The sequence below is a fragment of the Acipenser ruthenus genome, chromosome 3, assembly GCF_902713425.1.
Source record: "Acipenser ruthenus chromosome 3, fAciRut3.2 maternal haplotype, whole genome shotgun sequence".
NCBI classification, from domain to species: Eukaryota; Metazoa; Chordata; class Actinopteri; order Acipenseriformes; family Acipenseridae; genus Acipenser; species Acipenser ruthenus.
The window spans coordinates 104,580,164-104,595,099 of NC_081191.1; the positions used below are offsets into that span (position 1 = coordinate 104,580,164).

A 14,936-nucleotide genomic window follows, 5' to 3' on the forward strand; every position below is an offset into this window, starting at 1 on the left:
GCGCTGCAAAGTTAAAAAACAAATAATAATCAATTTTACCTTCTTGGATCCAGAAAACAAACTCTCTCCCCTAAACACAAACTCTAAACTGCAGAATTATACATGCTTTTTATATTCCTATACAATATCTACCTATAACTTTGGTAGAATATGTAATTGTGCATTTGTATGTCCATTTTGTGAGCTTTAATTTGGTTTCTCAGGAATTCTGAATGAGCTTTTGACTTCCATATTTTTTTCAGGAAACACTTCAAACTGAAAGTGTTTAATTCTGCTTCCACTGCTATTCTGGGCATACAATTTGGCACACCAATGTGTTTCTTAATTTTAGTTCTGCTTCAAACATTTTCCCCATACTTCTACTCATGGGTTGTGGTACATTAAGCTTTGAAAATCTTCCTGCGCAGTACATCCTTGAATTTTAGTTTACTTGACTTGAGGAGAAGGTTCAGTGTTTCAAATGCAGACTTTATCTCTGTTAACTAAAGTTGACAACTCAGCAATAACTGAGGTGTAAAACCCTTGCTATAAAATACAGATGTGACAAAAACAAGAATGTCATTCACCCACCGCCACAGCTATGAATAGAAAATAAGAGCGACAAGCCACATGAAAAAGCCGATCACCATGACCTACAGCCACATACGCATACCGATAGAAAGATCCCCCCAGATTTGTGTTATCTTAATAACAAAGTCTATTTCAAACTGCATCACTGACAAAGGCCTGCCAGCAATGTTTTCTACTTGGCGCTTATTCAGTTATGATGAACACATTCTGGACAAACATCAGCACAATCTATAAAGAGTACCTGAATCAGGGGGTACATGAAGGCATCTGTCAGGCAGCACAGTGGATATTACTCATGTTGGTGTAGTTTTCCATGTTACTGATATTGAATTTGTGGCAAGGATAAATATTACTAACATCGCAACTATCAGTAAGAAATTACATACAAGATTCACCTTTTGAAAATTATGGAGTAAAGCCCAAAGAGCAGAGGCTCCTATTGCCTGTATGTCTGGAAAGTTACTTTCCAAACACGCAGACAGCACTTCCACAGTTTTATCTAGGGGGAAAATTATAAGGTATTACGAAGGATTTTTTTCAACATGAATTACATTTACATTTTTTTTTTTAAAAAACAAACAAACTGAAATGGTTTGCTCTTATTAGTAATAATGCAAACAGCGACGTCCAGGCTATAGGGCGCATTGTGCACTCCATGCGGAGTGCCTTTACTGGATGCGCCACTCGGGAACCCCTCACTGTGGTTTTTAATTTCACAACCGACATCCCTAGATCTAAAAGCAATTTAATATTTGTATTATCATTGAAATCTTAGCAGCTACAGCTCTGCAAGCTCAATTGCTAAAGCCTGTTTATGATCGCACTGGCTGAGGGGTAGCCCAAAGTCTTCCAAAAGAAACAAAACATATATTTATATAAGCCTGAATCGCAAATGCTTTTTGTGCTATGAAGAAACTATAAAGAAAGTTTCAATAAATGCCATTGTATAAGTTTTCTATTAAGTTAATTTGAAATACTTCTGTAATACAATTCAAAAATGTTTTTAAGGTTATTAGATTTACTGATGTACACAAAAATATTTTTTTGATTTACAAATTTGTTCCCCTTTATTTAAAATATTTTTAAAATATACCTTTTTAAATGTGTTAAGTTTTAAATCAAAAACATAAGTCTTATGTTATTTTACGGTTTCATTTAATTTTTTTAATGTGTGAGTGCACACCAGTGTCAGTGAGAAAGTAGTTCTTGTAAAGAATGACTTATCATTTCACTGCTAGTGCTGTGGTGGAGAAACTGTGGCTTCTACCGAGAACAAAATGACCTTTTACTTTCAATCTTTCTTGCGCAACATCCACATCATACAGACTCAATTAAAATGACTTATATTCTATACAGTTAGGGTTATATATCGATGGCATATAGAAATGCTAATAAGTATAACACAGCCGTCAGAACGGCTCTGACTCACAGTCACAACACATCCCTGCAGGTCCTGTCAATTTCCCCAGCGCCGCTGTGTTTTAATTCAGTCTGACTAAAGGTGAATGGTACTTTCACATTATATTAAACATTTTGGAAAAACAGGAATTATGGTATACAGCGCAAAATGTTAAACTTACATAAAACATCAGTAGAGGTAAATATATGTTTATAGGACTGTACTGCAGTGATGTATTAAGTTTGTGTGAGGGACATGTTCAGTAAAAGCTTCAACCACTGGTTGACCAGGGGGTTGATGGTTTTAGACCCAGGCTTCGACAATGACAAGGTTACAAAGTTTTGCAGGAAGTTGCTCTTTAAATGAAGGAGATTAAAAAAGTACACATTTAGATGATCAGTTTCTATGACTATATACATTTTTAGATATGAATAGGCATAAGCAGAATAGAACATTTTTAAATATCCAAGGCAAACACACGCATAGCTGCTCCTTATAAAATACCTCAATACAATGATTTAATTATGCAAATAAGCATTGTTAGCCAAACTCATTACAGCCTTTAATTAACTATCCCTGTGTATAAAATCACATCATAGATATTATAAAGAAAGCAGTTCCATTATTGTTTATCTTTTTATTTAAGAAGACGTGCTTTCCAATATTCTCTATATAAAATGTATACTTCTGCAACACAGCATCAATAATACAGAGAGATGGCAATTGCAATATGTCCATTGTCTCTTTATCAAAGCAGCACATTCTTTTGCAGTGGATCTGACTCATTAGGCTAGGGTGCTGTAGTATGGTCTTCTGTTACTGTAGAATTAAAACAGAAGTGCTTATATTTCCTCTTATGTACCTAATTGTACAAGCTGCTGTGAAGGTCTCACATGTAGGTAGATAAAAGCCCCCTTTACACGTCTGGGGTTTCAAAGTTTCCAGGAAACAAAGTAACAGCAGATCAGTCTTTTAGTAATAGAAGTTTCCAGTGTGCTTTTTCTGCACAGACAAAAAATAATTCCAATCATTTACTATGAGTCCACAAAGAATCAGTAATCCCCCCAACACACAGCCACTGAGTATGGTAATGTACATTTAAAAAAACAGGGCTTGGAACAGACCAAAAAAATGATTTGCTTGAAGATAGCACAACTTGGTGTCATCATGTGGGCAATTTTTTTTTTTTTTTTAAGCAAAGTGAATGCTCATGCTATTTCGTTTAAACAAACCACTTTTGTCTTTAGACTCAATGGCCTTACCTTCTGCATCACCCCTTTGCAGTCATGAGATATGGCAAGATTGGAAAGCAGAGCAAAGGACAATTGCTGGATACTGCTGTTCTCAGGAGCCTTCTGTGAAGCCAATTTCATAATGCTGTGCACCAGAGAGTTGCATGCTGGGCCTCTTTGAGAAGCACTCTGTCCTCCATTGCCCCAGCAAAGTGAGCCACAGGCTAAAAGAGAATGCAATTAATTAGTTTAGGCAAATCCAAATGTAATAGACGTCTGCTTAGGTTCCTGTTTTGTCTTTATTTTTAGTTGGGTCGGTAGGTAGGAAAAAACATTTTCGGTCGGGTATATTTTACAGGTTTAAAAGATTCTCCAAATTTAAATATAAATCATGGACTTTAGCTACGGTACAGGACTGCGGTGAGCAGAATTTTATTGTCTTCTACATATTTTTTTATTGTTTCTGTGCAGAAGAATCATCAGGCATTTAATAAAACGTTATTTTACTTTCTACAGGCACAACATAGCTATTTAGGTTTTGTGCTCAATTGTAATGACTGCTTCTATGCAAAGTCTGTTTTGAAAAACAGTGCATTTATCCAAGTCTTTACTTCCTATTATTTCACACTTGCAGGTATTGTAGGAAACACTTACTGTAAGATCAAGTTTACATTATGTCTCCCTGTTTCAGGGCTGAAGCCCTGCTGCTGTAAATAGTGTGTGGGGGGGAATGCAAGGTTGGCAGGGATGGGGTTAAATCTGTCCCTGCCAGCAATCACACGTGTGTTCATTCCCCAGTTAGGTAATTGTTGCTAACTGGGGAGTGGCCACCTGTATAAAAGGCGCCAGAAAGCCTTTGTTTGTTGGTGGAGTTTGGAGGTGAGTGTTTACACTGTGAGTTTGGATTACTTTGTAGTGAAGGCAAATGCCCAGCCTACAACTGTTTAATCTTTCAGTTAAACCTTTTATTTTGGCCCTCGTGCCCTGTTTGTTTATTCCAGTGTTTTTGTTTCTTTAAATAAATGAGCGCACCCAGCGCATAAACTGCAGTTTTCTGTCTCTGGGTCTAATTCCTGCCGGTAATCACATATCACATGTTTTAATAAACTGAAGTGCGAGAAGGACGGTAACAATTTGATTGAAAACCATTCCAGGTGCAGGTGTTTAAGTGGTTCAGTTTAATAATTAGGAACATATTTAAAGATGCATTTGTTCGTATTGTACATCATTTAATGTGCACAATATGACCAGAAGTGTACTGTATATGGTAATTTAGAGAACGTAAGTTAGATATGCTTGTTATAGGGGTAGTAAAGCACTTGGATGGTCTTGCATTTCTCTAAAATGTCAATTTTACCAAAGCTTAGTTCTGTGGTTTCAGATCTTTTTAATGTCTGCAGGTAAACCCACATCCTATGAATCAAACAGATTAGTACAAATAAGTACGCCTTAAGACGAGTTTTAAAAATCACTAAAAGTGTCTGAATTTATTACAATATTTGGGAGGGAATTCCAAAGTTTGGGAGCATAGACACTGAAAGCCCTATCCCTTTGAGTACGCAGCCTAGATTTTGGAACAAGCAACAAACCAGCCTCTGAAGAACGTACATTTCGGGAGGGGGCGTAGGAGACAATCATGTCAGCAGCGTATGCAGGTGCCGTGCCATGTAAGGCTTTATAAGTTAAAAGAGCAATTTTAAAATCTATTCTAAACTTTATAGGCAGCCAATGGAGTGTAGAGAGAAAGGGTGTCATGTGGTCGTGGGATTTTGATCTAGTTAGAACATGAGCAGCAGCATTTTGAACATATTGGAGCCTTCTTAGAGTACTATTTGGAAGGACGCACAACAGTGCATTACAGTAATCTAATCTAGATGTAATAAATGCATGAACTAGCCTTTCGGCATCAACTAGTGGCAAAAAAGGACGTAGACAAGCGATATTACGAAGGTGGAAAAAAGCAGTCTTAGTAACACAGAAATACATTTCAAGAATATCAGTACAAGTAATAATACAATTAAGAGCAAGATAAATACAATGACTTTGGTTCTAGCAAGTACAAGTATGACAAAATACGATTCAATAACGGAGCAGATAACAGTGTCAGTGATAGTTACATCAGGATATAATTAAATACAAAATACTACAGATTAAATAACACTTGACAGATTACAGTACTCTAAAGTACAGGATTAAATGCAGTAAAATAGGGGGCAGATAAGAGCAAGTAAAGCGCATTTAAGGAAGAGTGATAACCCCAAATTGTGATGATTTAAAAACAAAGAAAAAAACACACACACACACACACAGACTCTTTACTCTGAATGAAGTGCCTCAAAAGACACTGGTGTGTTTGGGTTGTCTTTTTTTAAGAAGCTGAAACTGTCTGTTATTACATTTGTGTGTTCACTTTATAATATACTCTTGCAAGACATCTGTTTTGATGTTTTTTTAAATATAACATTTTAAAAACAATTTTGCTAAAATGTGAATTTCATTGCATACTAACCTGTGGGACAATTAGCAGTATACACACAGAGCAACTGTAAAGCTGCTTGCATCAATACATCATCGGTTAGAAACCAGGACCACAGCGCATGAACTACATTTACCAGACGTGTGTCTGTGGCAGCAACCTATGTGTATGAAAGAAAGAAAACATGTTGACAAACACTTTTACTGCTACCTACTTGCAAATACAAAGGGCTAACCAATACATATTTGAGTGAGCCAGCTCACCCCGTTTTATCATTTTTTTTATACTTACTTTGCATTCATCATTACGGTAAAGACAGTTTCTCAAGATCTGCATTGCCATCTTTAATTCTCTTGTAACACTCTCCTCCTGCTTAAATAATACACAATATATTTGGAAGGTTTAATAACAAGATATCCTTTTTCTTTTAAAGCATGTCGATACAGTTATTAGATTAGCTGCATGTGTGACTAGGCCAAATGGGTTACATATTGCTACAAGATGCCTTGTTATTGTAGGGATTCTTCCCTCTGTAAATAGCGAGTACTTCAGACTATCACATTGCCATTTATGCTCATTCCCTATGTCCTTGTGAACAGGCTGGCTGGGGGTGACGTCAAGCCAGGAAGTAGACACACAGCACTGCTGAGTAAAATGCGCTGTTGCGCCGGTTTATTATAAATAAAAGATTTAAACAAAACAAAACAGACACCAGAATAAACGCCACGTTGGCCAAAACAAACAGACACTAAACAAACATGTGAGACAAACCAAAAACAAGTAACGTGCTGATTTAGAGTCAGCACGATAGCAATTGTGATTCTTTTCTGTACCTCCCGACTCGTTCTCGCCTCGCCGAACACCCAACCCCGTGTGGACTCACTCTTTTATTAAGCTGTACCGAGACTCGATTGCTAATCAATCATTCAATTGAACTAACTGTGCACTCCCCGTGCACAATTAGTGAAATCAGGGCAGTTATTGTATTTTGCATCATAATAACTGAATATATTTTAAAGTGCATAATACATACAGTATAAACAGAAATAATGTAACACCAGTGTTACAGTACAATAAAAATTACACAGAAATTGTAAGGCTCTGCAATGTTCTTGTTCTTTTGCATTTTGCTGCCATCAAGATTTTGTTATAATGTTCGAGAAAACTAAAAGAAAATGTTTTAAACAATGCTAGTATTTAAAATGTCTTGCTCGCAAACATTTCATGTTTTACAGCACGTGTCTTGCTCAGCCATATGGAGATTTTGGAATTTTGGAATCACCCCTGCTATATCGCTTTAGAAAAATAAAAGCTTTTGCATTTTATACTGAACTTTACCTTAACGTTATGCAAATATTATACATATTTTCCATTTTGCCCTGCCAAGGAAATGAGAAAAAAAAACAAAAAAAAACCTGCAGTACTTGCCTTTTTCCTTTGTGCAGCTTTTCCAGGCTTCAGAGAATCCAGGTTAAGTTGCGCATGGCTGTGTTTCATCTGTTCTACACAGCTGTCAACAAGGCCAGCTAAAATACATTACCAAACACATTATGCAATTTGTAAATGTATTAAAAAAATACAGTAACAAAACAGTGTAATTTAAACTAAAATAAAATAGAAACATAGAACTCTGTCTCTTACAAATGTTAAATACATTTTTTGTTTGTTTGTTTGTAAGGCAAGTCATAAATGGAGGGGATAAAGTAAGAACAAAAAATATACTAATAACTCTAGACCAGTATTTTCCAACCTTTTTGAATGTAGGGGCCGCTTTGGTGTTTGGATTTTTCCCACGGACCACTTGTCACGCATTTTTTCACAACAGCATTTTGAAACTAATTTGTGTGTGTATATGTATAAGTATATGAAGAAAGTAAAGTATTTATATAACGTACATAACAATGAGATTCCTAGGCTTGAATCTTCGGTATGATCGTGTTTACACCATCACGAGCCCAGAAAGACACTTCGGTATGATCGTGTTTACACCATCACGAGCCCAGAAAGACACTTCGGTATGATCGTGTTTACACCACCACGGGCCCAGAAAGACACTTCGGTATGATCGTGTTTACACCATCACGATCCCAGAAAGACACTTCGGTATGATCGTGTTTACACCATCACGAGCCCAGAAAGACACTTCGGTATGATCGTGTTTACACCATCACAATCCCAGAAAGACACTTCGGTATGATCGTGTTTACACCATCACGAGCCCAGAAAGACACTTCGGTATGATCGTGTTTACACCATCACGATCCCAGAAAGACACTTCGGTATGATCGTGTTTACACCATCACGAGCCCAGAAAGACACTTCGGTATGATCGTGTTTACACCATCACGAGCCCAGAAAGACACTTCGGTATGATCGTGTTTACACCATCACAATCCCAGAAAGACACTTCGGTATGGTCGTGTTTACACCATCACGAGCCCAGAAAGACACTTTGGTATGATCGTGTTTACACCATCACGATCCCAGAAAGACACTTTGGTATGATCGTGTTTACACCATCACGAGCCCAGAAAGACACTTCGGTATGATCGTGTTTACACCATCACAAGCTGTTTGTTGTGTTGCTTAGAACTGCGTAACCGAATCTTGGGAGTTGTGTGCGGACCACCTGGAGATTACTCACGAACCACAGGTGGTCCACAGATAATTCAGAAATCAGATAAGAGTAATTTTAACAGACTAACCCCCGCCCCCACACCCACCCCCACCTGCCAGGAAATGTGGAAGGACCTTGCTCAAGTCTTTGTAGAGATGAAAGTGTAACATTTCTTTGTAGTTTCATAAAGGTTTACCGTGTAAAGCATGCATCTGTGCACTTGAACTGACAGCAAGCAATGACATAAAGGTACTTGCTGCTACTTTCTTCAAAACATCTTCAGAGGATTTTCCCTCAAAGCTCTATAAGAAAAGGAACAAAGAACAGTCAAATAATACGTAACCATGGGTTACAACTCTGTAATCCTGGCACTTAATTAGAATCAGAAATAAAGACTGCACCAAGTAACTGCACCACTGTAGTACGGTATGTGTCATTTGAGGTGATCCAACAGCACTGGCTTTAGTATCGTACTGAGCTTGATTTATGGGTTTGCAGTGGTCCTGAATTTCTAAAACAGTACCCTGTCAAACCTGACAGTGTATTATTGTTATCTGTAGCAGAAGAACTACTAGAAAGTGTATTTTGAGAAGTGAAAGCATGTTTAGCATGCAGGTGGTACAACAGACTAGATGCACTTCTGTGATACTGGAACTATTTACAGTAGATACAAGTAACCCTCTTTCTATCCACTGAACTGTCAGAAAGTTTTTAAAAAATAAACATCCCATTTACATTGGCCCTGTCCAGGCAAGATATTTTTGTAATTAACAGCGTTTTCTGAGTTTAATTATTATTATTTATTTCTTAGCAGACGCCCTTATCCAGGGCGACTTACAATTGTTACAAGACATCACATTATTTTTTACATACAATTACCCATTTATACAGTTGGGTTTTTACTGGAACAATCTAGGTAAAGTACCTTGCTCAAGGGTACAGCAGCAGTGTCCCCTACCAGGGATTGAACCCACAACCCTCCGGTCAAGAATCCAGAGCCCTAACCACTACTCCACACTGCTGCCCAAATTATTTAAACAGAAATCACCTCAATTTGTTTAAAGGGATGTCACCTGATTAAAAATAAACCCCCAAAACTTCGAGTTGCTACCTGTGTGTGTTCGCATTTAGTTTTTCCAAAATACTTTTTCTTTTTAGCAATATGGACCTCTATTAATATGGGGCATAACACATTATTTTAAAATAAAATACAGTGCACGGTTCATTGGGCTGCTAGGAACTGTAACTGAACTATTTTGATAGTGTGTGTATGCAAAGCTCGCATTCAGTGTGGACGCTTTGAGCTGGATTAATTAGAACAGTTTTGAGTACGGTTCTCGAGATCGGCCATGTAGTGTGGACAGGGCCTTTGTTACATAATGCGGTTCAGTGACTAATTTTATATGCAAACTATGACTACACTCATTCAATCCTGGCATGCACTCGAGTGTATTAAAATGGGTGCTGCAGGAAATGATACATGCTACAGTATGCCAAGAGGGACAAGACAGAGGAGTACAATTAATGTGTGTTAAAAAAAATGTAATCACCCCCCCAAAATAAACTGCCCTAAAAATAACAGATTTCAACTGGTCTGTCTCAATAACTGAATACTTTAACTTAAAGTGAATCAATTACACTGTTTCATGTTCCATACTTGCATGCACATTACTATATATGTTTTTTTACCAAGGTCCTTAAAGCTCATGACACAAAACATGTCCTTCCAATAACTGCTAGGGTTAGGCAATGTATTTTATTACTAGAAATGTATTGCAAGCTTGAACATCATGATAGTTTCATTAAAATAAGAGACCAGGCTGTATCTTCATATGACTACTGGGGATTCAAAAAAGCCATCATTCACCCAAAGCTCTGTAGAGATGATTCTGCAAGCCTATTTTAATAGGTATGGTGAAGGAAGAAGATGTTTACAAAGCACTGTGTTGAACTTTAAGGGTCTCTTTTGAAGGTTTAAATGGAAAAAGACAGTTTGAACTGAATTGTGACATCAAAGCATGTCTGCAAAAAAAAAAAAAAAAAATACAGGGTCCTGAAAACCCAGTGTGCACCTGTTTCAGTACGTATGCATATTGTGGTTAACGGTTTAATAATTGCACCACAGGCACACATAGAAAATCAATAATGATTTAAAGGTGTAGTGTTTAGTTTAGGGTTGTTGAATGTGGCGCTTAATTCTGCTGCTTTTACATTTAGACTACGTACACACACAGGCTAAATGCAGCTGTGAGTTCACCTTTTATTCTTAAAAATGACTTTGGTTCACAAGTTATTGTACTTTGAGTTTATATGTGTGCAGTCTGTCATTGTAGAATGCATCTGATAAGTCACGTTTAGATGACGTAGTATAAAGCCGGATAAGCACGTACGCTATTTTGAAGCTCAGCTTGCACTGAGTGGATCAGGGTTCTACTAGTACGTGTCCTTTTCCAGAATTGCTATATTCAGAATTGTCCATTTAAATTGCCCACCACGAACTATCAGGAGGTGAATATGAAGTTTGCTATCCACTTGGTAAAGAGCATCTCCTCTACAATGTTATGAGGTTTGCATACCTGAATCATCATCATCATCATTATCATTAAGAGTAAATAATAAACCACAGTATGTCACAGCAAGCAATTTTACTACATGTTCATGTAAAATAGCAGGCTACCCCCTGGAGGTTATCAATTTTAAAGGCTTTTTAGGAATAAGGGCTGCTACACACCAGACGCGATGCGGCACGTGAAACTGTGCAGCGATGTGACAAAATGAATAGAACCTGTATTTCTGATAAGTATCTTTCACACCACAGGCGATGCGGGAGCAGCACCAGGGCGGCACTGGAGCGACGCAAAATAAATAGGATTGAATCCTATTTTTTTTGCAATTTGTCACACATCAACTAGGACATTGAGCAATCAGAAAACAGCTTCAATGCACATGGTCCAGCAGGGTATCCAGAATGACAGAGGAAACAATAATACTTGCTGCTGAAAAAATACCCAGAGCTTTATGACAAAGGCCATCACAATTATAAAGATACAGATTTGAAAGACAATATATGGGAGTCCATTTCGAAGGAACTGGATAAGCCTGGTATGCATGATTTATCGGCATATGTGTTGAAATACCGTCAGAGAAGACACTCATAATTTCTACATCATGTTAACGAATACATCCCAGTCTTGATCATAGTTTTGTCAATAACCATTTTTAACAGTTGTATAGATCTGGCAGTTTTCAAACCTGTCGCATCGTCTTTGTGTTGCTTCTCGTGTGTGTGGTCAAACCACATCACGTCTGGTGTGTGGCAGTGCAGAAAGGATACCCTTGTGTATATTTCTGCTCACTTAATTCTACAAAAATTGTACCACTGAGGAGAAGTGGTGGGAAATTTTAAAGAGTAACTAATGTATTTGTTATTGGCTTACCTTTTTATGATTGCAATAGTCAAATACCATGTTTTTTTTTTGTTTTGTTAAGTCTGTGATTAAGATTCAGCAATATAAGATTATATAAAGAGGGTACAGTTTATGCTTAATAGATACTTTGATAATATAGTATATATAAACACTGGTGTGATTCTTCTAAGTATTATTCTTTTCTTTACCCCTCTGCTTTTTACATGGGGTGCGGGTTATACAAGAGGTGCACGTTATAAAAGGGGTGGTACTTATACAATGGATGGTAAATGAAAATGCTGAGGCATGCACACAATGCACAAAGTGCGCGCAATACACAGGCTTTATTCTGAAAAATCATGGTATATATGTCTATGGCTGGCAACTAGAACTGCAGATCAGATCCTAAACTCAGACCAAAGCGCCTTACACAATATTTGAGTAATTACAAACATCATAAAAAGATAAAAGGTAAAATCTGAAGATATTCACTCTTAAAACTAAATCTAATTACCTAAGTATAGAAATAAGCTTTCCAAGATAACAGTTAAAGCTACTTATGTTGTACTATGCAGACTGACCTGGTTAAAGAGGAGAGAATGTGATACTGATTAATAGCGCTCAGCGTGCATTCTGGTAAAACAGCCAAAAGATTAGTCAGCAGCCCACAGATTGCTGATAAAAGTGGAGGTGTAACTATAACACAATGGTCTTGAGGCATCCTGGAGTCCTCTGTACTTAAAGAGGATGCGTCTGTGTCACTCTGACCTTCAATACAAGGAAATTGAAAAAATGTTAAATGATAACTGCAACAAATATATATTAAATACTGTAGTAGGTTTAGAAGGGAAGAACTTGGTTCCAAATGCCAACCTTGATGATAGTTTTAAAGCGCCTACTCCAGTCTTTAATGCACTCCTGTTTTCAGAACACCCTAGAGTGTATACAATACTGTCTGATTTTTGTATTCACATATTGAGTATGGTATATAAAAACTAAATAAATTTCAGACATGAAGAAAATAAAAGGATCGCTGTGGCAAAACGGCTATGAGCTGAATAGGTGGTATCGTTGTTTTGTACTGTATTTTCTAATTGGTGTTCTTGTCTATAACCTTTTCTACCACAGTGTACAGCTGGTTAAGTGTTTTAGCCTACCTTGTGTCAGTCTGTTAGTTGGGGTATCTGGAGCATGTACCCTGGACACTGAGAAGGCAGATATCTGCCTTTCAGCTCTATCTTCTGGCAGGACCTACGATAATAAAAAAAAAATACATGTGTCTGTGTGGAATTTCTGCTGACAAGACTAAGGGCTAGTTTACTCTAAATCATCATTGGCTATGTTTACAACAACTTTTGGCGGAAAGAATGGAACTTTTTTTTTCTAGATTCATGATGTCATCATACTATACCTTTCTAGATTTTGGAAATGTGCATTGGTACAATTAACATGCCTACCCTAATATGCCACACACACCTAAAAGCTGTATTCTTCGTACAATGAATGAAGCCAGCTTCATAAAGACCTTTTCATTTATTTAAACTACATTGTTAAATCTATGTAATATGGGGAGAGAGCGCTCAGAAGAAAAAAAATACCCATTTAAGCATATTGAACAATTACAGTAAACAAATCCTCCCATTTTGGAAATAATTTGAATAATTTGTAAGTTTTAAACAAGTGTGGAGCACTTATATTTGGTCACTCTTTAAATGCTTCTGCACATTACATGCCTTTGTGTTTTCAACACAATAACATTTTTGCTGCTAATGTAGTCTTGCCACACCCTGTAAGACCTTTTTGCTGGGATTTTGAGATTAGTTTTAAAATGTCAGTTGACAGGAAATTGAAAAAAACTAAAACTTTAACTATGAAGGTTCAAAGGCTTTAAACAGTAAAAAAAGAAAAAAAAAATCTAATACAGACAAAGCCAGTTAAGAAAAACAATTAAATAATAATAATCAAGGAGCCATAGTTCTAGTTGTGTTCTTTGTAACAGAAATGTAAGTGTTAGTGGAATACATGCCTGTAACACCTTAAAGCATGGTTTACCAGTGATATCTCAATTCATCAGTGAAATAATTTGCTGCACTGGAACCTAATGCAATTCATATGCCAACATTCACAAATGCCTCCTACCAGAGTACTTGATGTGGAAAGAGAACTTGCCATCTGACTATGATCAGGCAGGCTAGATGGACCTCTCCAATGCTTCATTGTATCATCAAAATCTGTCGACGATCATGAACACGTTGTTACTTTGCATGTGAAAATCCAGGTGACATATCTACATCATTTTCTGTAATTTTGTTTTGGCACACATTGACGGTGTTGTGTTGTTAAACATGTTACGGTTTGCTAGTGAAACAAGTATATTGCATTATCATACAGACAAGTTAAATCATATTAGTATATATATATAGTCATAATTTGGGAAAGCACAATTAAAATGTAACACAAATTACCCAAATAAGTCATGTGCTTTTATTTATACCAAATACACAATGGCTTTTCCCATTCTTTCCATATATATAACCTACCTACAGTGATATTGCCTGTCAGAGTGATGCTAGCTCTGGGATAATTCAAATCAAAGGAGTGTCTGCCTAAGTAACATGTCTTCACAATTTGACTTGCATGTTCAAAAAACTGGCTGTGATAGAGAAGAGCCTGGAGAGCAGGCAGCCCCACCAGTGAGAGGCCAGAATCTTCATCATGAACGCAGGGGCTCTGGGGGCGAACAGACAACACTACTGAAGTTATAAAAGTTATGTTTAAGGCCCTTTACTCTCAGTTTATACAGAAATGTTCCCAGGTTTTACAAAAACTATAGGTCAGTATTTAATTGATGTCCACCCAAAATTTGGCCCAATTAAGCACCAAGAAAATCCTTGGCTTTACATGTGGTAGAGACATACTGGATTTAAGTACTAATACAGGTTAACTCCACCAGCATTACACTGGTTACATTCACAAAAAATACACTGATAAATTCCAAGGAAATTTTCTATAAAACCAACTGAGAATATTTTATTAAATAGAAAACAAGTGTGAAAAACCTTGTGTAAAAATGTGTTAAAAGAGAATAGTTAATCCTGCTTTATTTGGGTGGCTGGGCTGCCCAGTATAGTTAAAAAATAACACGTCAAACACTTTCTGATAAGCTGTGGAACACAGAAGGCTAGACTTTGGTTAAATGTACTTTTTGAACTAAATGTGACTGCAACTTTAAAAT

At 37.0% G+C, this 14,936-nt stretch overlaps 1 pseudogene; it reads right to left on the reverse strand.

The window, feature by feature from the left end:
• The window catches only part of LOC117394594 (rotatin-like), a 52,381-nt pseudogene that overhangs the window by 3,981 nt on the left and 33,464 nt on the right, over positions 1-14,936 (reverse strand).